The sequence below is a fragment of the Ursus maritimus genome, unplaced genomic scaffold (assembly GCF_017311325.1).
Source record: "Ursus maritimus isolate PB19 unplaced genomic scaffold, ASM1731132v1 scaffold_15, whole genome shotgun sequence".
Taxonomy (NCBI): domain Eukaryota; kingdom Metazoa; phylum Chordata; class Mammalia; order Carnivora; family Ursidae; genus Ursus; species Ursus maritimus.
In genome coordinates, this window is record NW_024423897.1 from 18,984,366 (window position 1) to 18,995,488 (window position 11,123).

Below are 11,123 nucleotides of genomic sequence, written 5' to 3' on the forward strand. Positions count from 1 at the left end.
AAATCCTATCACGCTACCTCTCTCAATGCTTTCAGAACAGAATCCAAACTCCCTAAGCTGGCCTCCCAAGGCTTCTCGCTTCTGAGTTTTGGGCCCTTCACCTATCATCCACACAGGCCTCTTGGTCTGTTCCTTGCAGAACTCTGAACTCATCACCACCTAGCACTTGCTGTTCCTCCAGGCAAGACTGCTCACCACCATGCTCCTTATCAATCTCATCTTGGCTCATCCTTAGAAGGCTGCCCTGACACAGTATTTGAAGCTGTCCCCAGCCACACACCCCCACTTCTCCAGCACACCACCTTACTTTGTTTCCTTTCGCAGCACTTACATATCAGCGGCAGCCATGTAATATTAAAGTCAGCTGCAAATCGACACTCCTCCCCTTGAAAAGCAGGGCCCACGACCCCTCCCCTTCATTCTCAGCAGGATCTGGGACCTCTATCATCACACCATGGTAACAGCCATGTGCTAGTGCTCAGGCGCAGACCTAAGAATACGGACACCATCTACTTCCTGTCTCTTAAAAAGCTCTGTCTGGGAGCACCAAGCCACTGCACAGTAAGTCCTACTACTCTGAAACCACCAGGCTGGACAGGGCACTGAGGGCACTCGAGTTCCAGCTGCCCTCAGACTTCCGGCCATTCCTGCCAAGGTACCAAAAATGCGAGTGAAATTTGGTGGGCGCTCCAGACCAGGACACCAACTACCTCCATCACTGCCAGAGAGCGAAGAATCCCCTGGCTGAGCCCTGTCCTAATCCTGGCCCACACACTAATCAGTGAACCAATGGTTGTTTTTTATGTTACTAAGTTTGGGGTGATTGGTTAGGCAGCAGTAGACAGCAAGAACTACCGTGTTGGTTTACTGTGTCTTCCCACTACAATGTAAACTTTGAGGGCAGCACACACCCCGCCCCCCCTGTCTTGTTCCCATCAGAATTCCCATGGTCTAATACTCAGTAGGTTTACTCAAATGAGTTAAATGAATGATTTTCACTTTGCTGGTAGCCAAGTTAGTTCCTTTCACAAAGTTAGGCTCAAGCCCTGGTGCTTCTCTTGATTAGCCTGAGAACTCTGAATACTGTCTTTTGAGATAGGCCAGCTTCCCTTCCACTGAGCTGGTTGGTATTTGACCCTGGCCTCCACAAAACATAGGTTCTCAATCTCAGGGAAAGAAGCAGGGGGGGTGGTCTCAGCAACAACCCAGTGTAACCAGATACAGAATCTTCTCAATGACTTTTCTGTCAAGAGACCGGCCACCGCTGTTTATACACTGCAGCAGGTACTCATAACCTTCTGTGGCAGCTCATCTTAGCCTAGCATCTTCCAGAGCCTATGGCAGAATGTCTCATGCCTAGGTAGAAGAATTCCAAAGCCTTGGCCAAGCTCTCAGGTGTAACACTAAAGCCGGTCCAGTCGGGTGGGGGCAAGCAATCCCCTTTAGGTGAAACCTTTCTCAACACAGTGTAGTATTCATCGCCAATTTGATATTTCAAACTTAACCCTAGCAGGAAAGGACCTTGAAAGATCTGGCTTAAACCATTTTCATTTACAGAAGAGGAAAAGGAAGTCCAAACTGGACTGCCCAAAGTGTCTTAGCAAGTGAGCCAAACAGCTGGGACTAGAGGCTGGTCTCCAGTTACCTGCCCAGAGTTCTCTATCCTACCCCTACTACAGGGCTCACACCAACAACGGTGTGAGGAACAGGCCTGCCTTGGGGAAGCTTCTCTCCAGTGCCTCTTTCCCCCGAGAGAATTCAGTGCTCCAATGACACAGGACCTAGTCAGGATCTTTTCCCTTTTCATCTGAGAACTAGTAACACCTGCCTCAGCCACTCTCACACCTACAGTGTTTGAGCTGGAAGGGGCCTTAGAGACTGAGATCAAAGATACCATACCCATTTCACAGATGGCAGAGGGGAGCAAAGGCTCAATGGGACCTGACATAAGCCAGTTTTCCCACCCCTTAGCTCTCAGATAGCTTTCTATCACGGTTCTGGGGCCTTAGGCCACAATGCCCAGGGGTGTCTGGTCTCCCCACTGGTAAGGAGTCCCCTCTAGGGACTCCCAATTCCTGCCATAGGCCTTCAAGTCCTCCCTCCCCTCCTCTCTCAAACTCCTCCCGTAAGGATACTCCTCAGCTTGCAGGCTGGACAGACTGCTAGCCTCTCTGCTTTGTACGATCAAACATATAAAGTCTGGGTCCATGGGACGCATGCTGGTGTCCTAGTCTAAAGTGGGGTAGGTACTGCCACTGGACAGCACTCATAAAGGAACAGAGGTTCACTGTGGCCAGCTCTTCTCATTTTTTTCTGTAACATGATATCATTCACATACCATGCTATTCATCCATTCAAAGTATAAAAGTCAACGGGTTTTGTTTGTTTGGTGTGTGGTTTTTGTTTTGATTTTTGTTTTGCATATTGAGCCTGCCCTATAAAGAGAAGTTGCAAATTTCTAGGTTTCCAGATAAATTTTCTTGATTTTAAAATATAGGTGATTACTTTAAATTGTTTTTAAATTCAAGGCCAATCAAAACCTGTCAGTAAGTTAAATCTTTAAAAAGGGGGGGGGCACACTTGGGTGGTTCAGTTGGTTAGGCATCTGACTCTTGATTCTGGCTCAGGTCATGATGTTGGGCCCCATGTCAGGCTTTGTGCTCAGTGTGGAGTCAGCTTGTCCCTGTCCCACTGCTCTTCCTCCCACTCTCACGCGTGCTCTCTCTCTAAAATAGATGAATAAATCTTAAAAACAAAACAAAAACCAAAAAGCCTGTCAGTCGGCTGGAATGGGCCTGAGGATGTAAGATGAGGGATGCCAGTTTGTGACTCCTGCCTTTCAGAACGTAAGTCCCATCATGACAGCCCCTAAACTGTCTACCCCTGAATTTCAGGGACTGGCACCTACAAGTACTCAAAAATTTCTGAATGAACAAATCTGGGCAAGTACTTTTGCAAATTTGCAGCTGCAAGCCCCTGGAGCAAATCACCATCCAACCCGTTTAAGTATTATCACCGTATCAAGAAACTCAGTACACCTCATGAACAGCTGAATCCGTTTGGGGACACTGTTGAAAGTTACTTCTTGACCTTCTACCTCCCATCTGCCACCAAAGCCTTACCCATAGGGACACAGGAAGCAGGTCTATTCAAATGCTCTATTTCAGAACAGCCAGCATTTCCACCCACCCCAAGCTTTGATTTTTGGGGGGCAAAATAATCCTAGTTCCTTCAACCATTGCCTCATAGAAAGGTGCAAGCATTCCAGTGAGCTGCCTCCTCTGTGTTCCTGATTTCCTGCCTCCCTCCCACACTCCCTAGCGGCAGCATCCGGCTTCCCACACCCAAGAACCTTGCTCTCACCACATCCAAACTCTACCCCTACATTCAGTTCCACTTGGGGGAAAACCTAAGCCACGTTATTCTATGCATGTAATTGGTATGTCTCTCTCGTGCTGCTGTTAATACATATACACAGAACAGGAAAAGCAGAGACCTCTGCTCCGCCAAACAAACCCAAAGCTGGAGAAAGGCATCCAAGATGGAGTAAGAGGGTTTCACTTCAAAGCACCTGAGTCCATTTCTCACTGAAATTCTACTACTAGGGGACTCCTAAACACCACAGCACGGGCTTCTCACTGCAGGATTATACCCCCAGTGACTCCTTAAGTCCCCATCTACTCTACAGTTGTCTGACAGCCAGGACAGGTCTGCAAAGCTGGCTCTAAGAAGAGGCATGGGCTGCCTTCCTGTCTATGCTCAGGACCAAACAGAAGGGATCAAGGGGCAAAGGATCCAGGAAGACAGAGAAAGGCTGGCTTTGGCACCTGACCTCTGTTAGCGAATGAAGACATGGGTCAAAACCACGTCCTTAACACTCTCAGAACTATCACTTCTTATTGTCTGCCAGGCTCTGGCTGAGCTCTCATGTTCATCTACCTCATTTTCAACAGGGACTCCAACGCGTGAGTACTCTAGACAGAGCTCCATTCACAGAAGCCTAGACCTTACCAACCTGTCCAAGGGCACTCAGTTGCTAAGGGGCCGGCGCTAACTGCAACCATGCTCGACTAACTCCAAAGTCCCTGTTCAACCACCCCATTCTACTTCTTCCTCCAGAGGTGGAGTGAAAACAGAACTGGAGTGGGAGCCAAGAGGACTGGGTTCAAGTCTCAGCCTTTCTTTAACTGTGATCCTGAGCAACTCCTATTTCCTTTCTAGGCCTGAAGTACGTAACCTGTAAACAAGGGGTTTAGATTCAGTGACCTCTGGGGTCCCTTCCAGCTCTAAATACTCCTACCTCTGAAAAAGAAGGGAGAGGCGCCTGAGTGGCACAGTTGGCTGAGCGTTCACTTTTGGTTTTGGCTCAGGTCATGATCTCGGGGTCGTGGGATCGAATCCCACAGCAGCTCCGCACTCAGCGTGGAGTGTGCTTCAGACTCTCTAAAATAAATAAATAAATCTTTAAAAAAAGAAGAAAGGAAAGAGAGCACAGCAGTGGGCAGAGTTGACAGCTGGGCCTTGGGCTGGGTGAGCCTGATTACAGCAGCACATTCTCAGGGACTTACTACAGCCTTCTATCCATGGGCAAATGCAGACCCACTACTCCCAGCACAAGTGTAAAACCAGCTGAATTAAGCTGAGGGGAGGTGGCTCTGATGGAAGGAAACCTTGTGCACGCGGCTATCTGTGGAAAAGCCTACAGAACCAAGCTACAGAGTGGCTGATGGCCGGCGGCCTAAGTGAGCCTAGGAAGTCCTGCCACAGGGTTGCCTCCCCTGGTGGAGGCGGGAGTTGCCACGCCAGCCCACCTGCAGGCCTGTCCCCTGCTACCACTTCCAGGGCTGCTGCTTCTTCGCGCCGATGCTGCTGCACCAAGGCGAAGCAGGCTGGTGGCTCTAAGCTCAAGCATGAGCTCAGCTTCAGTCAGTCCATCAGAAATTGCGCTTCTCCGGCAACTGAGACGCATTCCAGCTAATGTGGCCTTCTGAAAGGTCAGAGAAATCCCATAAACTGGAGCCGCTCCCTATGCCTAAAGGATGACAGCTGATAATTGCCCAGCACTTCAGGAATGACTTGGAAATCTGCTCCCTTTTGTAATCTGGGAACTTTGCCCCAAAGATCAGACAGGAAACCCCAAACCATCTACTCTTAAGAGATTCTCATGTGGCCAGAATAATCTTTCAAAAGAAAAAATCTGACCACGCCACTCTCTCATTTAAAATCTGTAATGGCTTCTCTCTGCCTCCAGTTAAAATCACAGTTTATCTAAGTCATCTACACTACAGCCACAGGGAATTTACTCAATTCCCTGAACCCCAGGGCCTTTGCTCCAAGCATGAGCTCTCTTTCCAGGCTTTTTTTTCCCAAATAACTACTACCCATCCTTCCCATTTCACGTGATTTAGCCCCTGCTTCCTCCAGAAAGAATTCTCTGACCTAGATTTGAGGGGGTACCCCTGCTCCACTCCCAGAGAATCCCATCCCTTTCTTATACAGCACCTTCCATACTGGACTGTGAGCGCACGTGCTCCTTCCCAACACAGATCTTTGTTATTCACCGTGGTATTTTCTATGCCAAACTCAAAATGTGCTGTGTGATGCTGTCAAAGTATGAGATTTATCCGTTCATTCACTAATTATCTCAACAGGAAACTGAACAAAGCGACAGTGTGAGCCACGTGGCTATCTGGGGAAAGAGCATTCCAGAACTGAAGCCCTGAAGCAGACAGTACACAACATCTCTAGGAAAACCAAAGACCAACGTTGTTGGATGGGAGAAGTGGTGAAAAGAGAAGGTTAGAGCTTGGGGGGAATGGGTGGTGTGGGGAGCCACATCAAGGGTAGATGAGAGAGAATACTCTAAGGACTTGGGATTTTATTCCACGATGAGAAGCCATGAGAGGATCTTGAGGGGAAAGTGACAGGAGAGCAGGTAGGAGGCTGCTTCAGCAATCTAGGGGAGAAGCAATGGTGTATGGATTAGGCTAGCAAAAGAGGAGGTGGTGAAACGTCATTAGCTTCGGACAGACTTTTTTAGGAGCCAAAAGGATGTACTAGTAAATCCTACGTGAGATGACAAGGATGACCCAAGACTCTTACTCCAAGCAATTACAAGGGTAGTTGCTTACTAATTTCTGCGTCTCACTCACAGGGTAAAAAGACCACCTGCTTAGCAGATTACGTGGGCTAGAACACATCAAGTATCCAGTAAGTGGTAACTATGGTATCGCTATTCCTTATCTTGGGATCACCGGGAACTTAAATAAGCTGGTGTCTGTGAAAAGGAGAGCGAAAACCATACAGAGCCCAAGTGGACCATTTATCCAGATGGCTCCTGGCCACAGTGGGACTTCAGCTCCTCTGACAAGCTTGCAACTTCATTTTAAAGCAGAAAAGAGAAAAGGTTACCTCGAGTTACTGGAATGCATGTCTGGAGGCTAAGGTGGTTATCACAAGTATGGAGGATTATTATTACAAGTGTCTGCCTTCGGCTCAGGCTGTGATCCCAGGGTCCTGAGATCGAGCCCTGCACTGGGCTCCCTGTTCAGAGAGGAGGCTGTTTCTCCCTCTCCCTCTGCTGCTCACCCCCCCACCACCGCTTGTACTCTCTCACTCTTGCTCTCTCTCAAATAAATAAAATCTTAAAACAACAATACACCAAAAAACAAAGTGCCCTCTAAACAAGGCCTCTGATGGAGGGGGTCAGCTGGGTTTACTAATAGCACCACCTACTGAGATGGGGAAGCCCCTCACTACACATGACAGATTTATATGGCTGGCTTTACAAAATTCATCAATAAAGGCCTACATCCTCATATCCCACACCTACGGCTTTGCCAGTCCAAAGGTGCAGCCGAAAGAAAGATGTCAAGTCAAGAACGTCCCTGTGATTCTCAGAAAATCCCTCAGGGAGGCACCCTAGGCTTTCTGTCACAAGAAGCTGGCCAAATGGCCCTGGTAACTTCTGCAAATAGCGCTACTTGAAAATTAAGCTAACTCCGGATTATCCATCCTCACGTAGGAAAGTCATGAATAACCCGTAATTGAAACTACATATATCTGGCTTTGGAATGCATCTTCTGGAACATAAACCACTTACACTTGTGTGGGACATTTTAACTAATGAATGGGGCTACCCCATACTCAAATTAATTTGATCCTCAAAACAACCTCAGCACAGGGATTGGTCCCATTCTGTGGCTAAGAAAAACAGAGGTTAGGCAAGCTAAGTCACCAAGTGAGAGCAGACAGAGGTACTCTGCCCATGTTCTGATTTAAATCCTGTCACTACCTATCCCTCTGGCTCCCTCACCCCGCTGTTTCCTATGCTTTCATTAGCCAGGCATCAAAACTTAGTTCCTTTCATGAAGCCCCAGCAAGGTAAGGCCATCCTCTCTCCTGACCACTCCACCAGGTAACTCTGGACCAGCCAGGGATGTTTGTGAGCCCGCTCGAGGCCCCAGCACCCTAATTACCCCCTTTGTGAGCTTGTCTTGGATTCTGCAAACAGGGGCACTCCCATCTGCCAAGCTCTCCATTTTAAAGAGGTTTTTGTGGTTTCAGGCCCGCTCCTCCTCCTCTCTCTGCCCACCTCCCTCTGGGAGGGAACTGAGTGCTGAGTAACAGCTCTAAAATGCTTACTCTAGCCTAGGTCCCACTGCAGACAGGGAGTGGGTCAGCCAAGACACTCCAGCCCTCAGGAGGTTCAGGGTTTCAGACTGCAGAGACCACCCCCTATCCCCCAGCCTGAATGGGCATACCTCTCCCTTCCTAGCAGGCACTCACTTCCCTGGGAAGTATAAAACTGAAACACCCCACCCTGGAGTTGAGGGGGCAGTCAGCCTCCCCCACCTCCCTTTCAGAGGGTCCTAATTGTGTGCTTTCTTTAGAAGGGGCAAAAGTAATTTGAACTGCAGGAAAACAGCTTTAAAGCCTCATTTAGAGAGGCTATAAGCTAGCAGTTCTTAGCTGAGGGTGTACTATATAAACAGTTGTGGAGCTCATCACTCCTGACAAGTAACTCCTTTAAGAATAATCTAAAGGGATCGGATTTCCTCAGTTGTCACCAAAATGTCTTCTTGAAACTGGTTCGAATCAGGATCCACACAAAGCATTTGATTGATGTCTCAACTCTTCTTTAAAAAATGCCATTTATTGATAACTTATCATTTATTGATAAATTCTCACATTCAGAAACTACAGGACTGCTACCTCAAGGTTCATCAACTTGTTCCTCGATGTCCACAGATCTAGGGCTCTATTAGGATTGGGTTCAATTCTTGTTTGGCATGGGGAAATTTTCACAGGCAGTGCTGTGTACTTTCTATCTCAGCATTGCAAGGCACATAATTCTGCTTGCTCCACAGTATCTGCTATGCACCCCAAGCAATCTGCCTAGGTTCCTCAAGACACAAGAGAACTTGGCAAACAGAAACAAACACATATAAAAAGCTCTGTTTTCGTTTCTTTCTTTTGTGTGTGTGTGTGGGGGGGTACTTAAAAACTTTTTTTCGATACTAAAAATACTTTGAAGATGTTCAGACCTTATCTGAGTCCCTCATTTTCAGATGAAAAAACAGAGGCAGAGGAAGCATGGGGGTTGCTGGTATCCACAATGATGGTCACCAACAGAATGAGAAGTGGAATGAACACGCCTAATAATTTTAAAATAGCAATTATTGGATAGGTAGCAGTTATTAGACAGTCTGTGCCTCACTCTATGCTAAGGGCTTTATGAACATTATCTTCTTTAATTCTCACAACCTTTAGAAATAGTAACTATCATTATTCTCATTTTGAAGATGAGAAAATGGTGGCTCAGAGAGGCTGAGTAATTCACTCAAGATTGCACAGCAAGTTAGAAGCAAAACTCAATATATACAAATACTGAAACATTACGTTGCCAATCTGAAACTAATAGTCAATTATACCTCAATAGGGAAAAAAAAAAAAAAAAGGCACCAGTAGCAGCAAAACAAGCAAAGCTGGGACTCAAAATTGCAGACTGTAGGATTCCGAGGCAGAGCTGTTGCTTCCACAGTCCACTTCTCATGATGGGGAAGGAAAAGGTCAGGGTCTGATGTAGCTCTGATGCTATAGTGAAAACGGATACCTCAGATCCGCGCAGATGCCCCACCCTAGCGCAGCTAGGAAGAGCGCGGCAAAGGGCCTAAGCCCAGGAAGAAAAGTAGAGAAAGAGAGCAGAGATTTATTTGGGGCCAGTTCAGTGTGGTAGAGGATCCCTGGGGTTGCCCCTGGGTTAGCTAGGATTTTATGTCTTCTGTATTTTGTGCCATCAGTCAGCTGCACTTCAAAGGAACACACAAAAAAGTGATGCCCAGAACACAAACACTCAAGTCTGAGACCTTGCCTGGATTTCCCTTTAAAGTCAAGAACACTGGGCGCCTGGATGGCTCAGGGGGTTAAGTGTCCACCTTTGGCTCAGGTCATGATCCCAGGGTCCTGGGATCGAGTCCTGCATCGGGCTCCTTGCTCAACCGGGATCCTGCTGCTCCCCCTGCTTGTGCTCATCCCCTCCACGGACAAATAAATTTAAATTTAAAAAGTCTTTAAAAATAAAATAAAATAAAGTCAAGAACACTATACCACTGCTTCATTTCATTACATGAAGTTAGAGGTCCCACACAACCAACCCACTGATTCCCCTCCTGGGGTGGGCAGAAGCTTGTGGTGATGATACATTCTCAGGTCTCAACCCACGGCACGTGCACTAGCCACAGCAAACTTAGTTCAGTTATGGTCTCTCCCCACAGCCCTGAGAGCACATGTGCACTCTACCAAAGGTAGTTTTTACAAAACGCAAATAAACAAATTAAATTTATTTTTAAAACATTCATCATACCACATTCCAAAGCAAAAATAGCCAATTCCTTGGGTCAGCAACCTTTAAGATTATACACAATATGGCCTTCCTGTCTGTGGATAAGCAAAAATCCATTTTTAAGGAGATGGATCCCATATATTTCATGGAGTACTGACACAATACCAGAAAAGGAAAGTACTGCATTCTCCACCCTCTTCATCTTACAGGTGGAGAAAAGGAAGACCCAGAAAAAGCCCTGGAAAGCCCCGCAGTCTCCCAGACATGGTATAACAACTACCACATGCCAGGCACTGGGCTATCACCACAGTGAATGCTCACAACAACCCCATAAAGCAAATAAATCATAATTTCATCCCTATTACACAAATGGAGAAGCTGAAACACAGAATGGTTAAGTAACTTGCCCAAGGAGGCACAACCAGCAAGTGGTAGAGCTGGCATTTGAGCCAATGCAGTTTTAACCCCAGAACCTTTGCTGTGTATCGTTTCCCATCCTGCTTCTCTCATACTCACAAGAGTTGTGGCTAGAATAAGGAAAAAAATTTAAAGGTCTTCGAAATATCCTAGGGGAGGGATATACAAAAAGCCAAAATGCAAATCCTGACTTAAAACGAAAACTACAAATATAAGATGGGGAAGGTTAAACCAGAATAGAGAACCCCACAAGAATGGGGGGGGGTATTGAAAAACATCTTTTATTACTAGTTACTGCATGTGTCTCTTAAAGCACTAAAACACTAGCATCAGAGCCAAAAGGAGGGCTAAAAATAGGCATTTGCAGCAAGCTCTGGAAAGCTTTTAGCTTGCTTATGAGGCACTCATTTCTGTAGACTCCCAAAAACATGTGCATCACAGAACACAAAAAATCCCAAGACCACACTGTCACTCCATTGGTGTCACATTTAAACTTGTCTAAGCTGCAAATAAAATCTGCTGAAAAACGGCCTTAGCAGTCCATGTAGACTCTTAAAAGGGGGGGGCACTATCTAACCTTACCAGACAATTCAATCACAAAATTCTCCATCAAAAAGCATCCAAGCCCTAACAACAGGCTTAAACAGAGAAGCTACTGGATTAATTCAGAATTAGTCTGTCAAAAACTAGTCCGAAGATTCAAAAACCAAGGAGTAGACAAGACACTTTCTTGCCTTAAGATTCCAGAAAAACAAGAGCGGAGCAAAACTACCACACTCAGAATTTTGCTTTGGGCATTTAAAGCAAGTTGGCTTCTCCACTCCAGGGAAAAGCGAGATGCCAGCCAAGCTGTCTTCTTCCC

At 46.6% G+C, this 11,123-nt stretch overlaps 1 protein-coding gene across 1 annotated transcript in view; it reads right to left on the reverse strand.

Annotated features, from left to right (window-relative positions):
- LARP1 (La ribonucleoprotein 1, translational regulator) overlaps positions 1-11,123 on the reverse strand; it is a 55,799-nt gene that overhangs the window by 42,208 nt on the left and 2,468 nt on the right. The window lies entirely within an intron of this gene.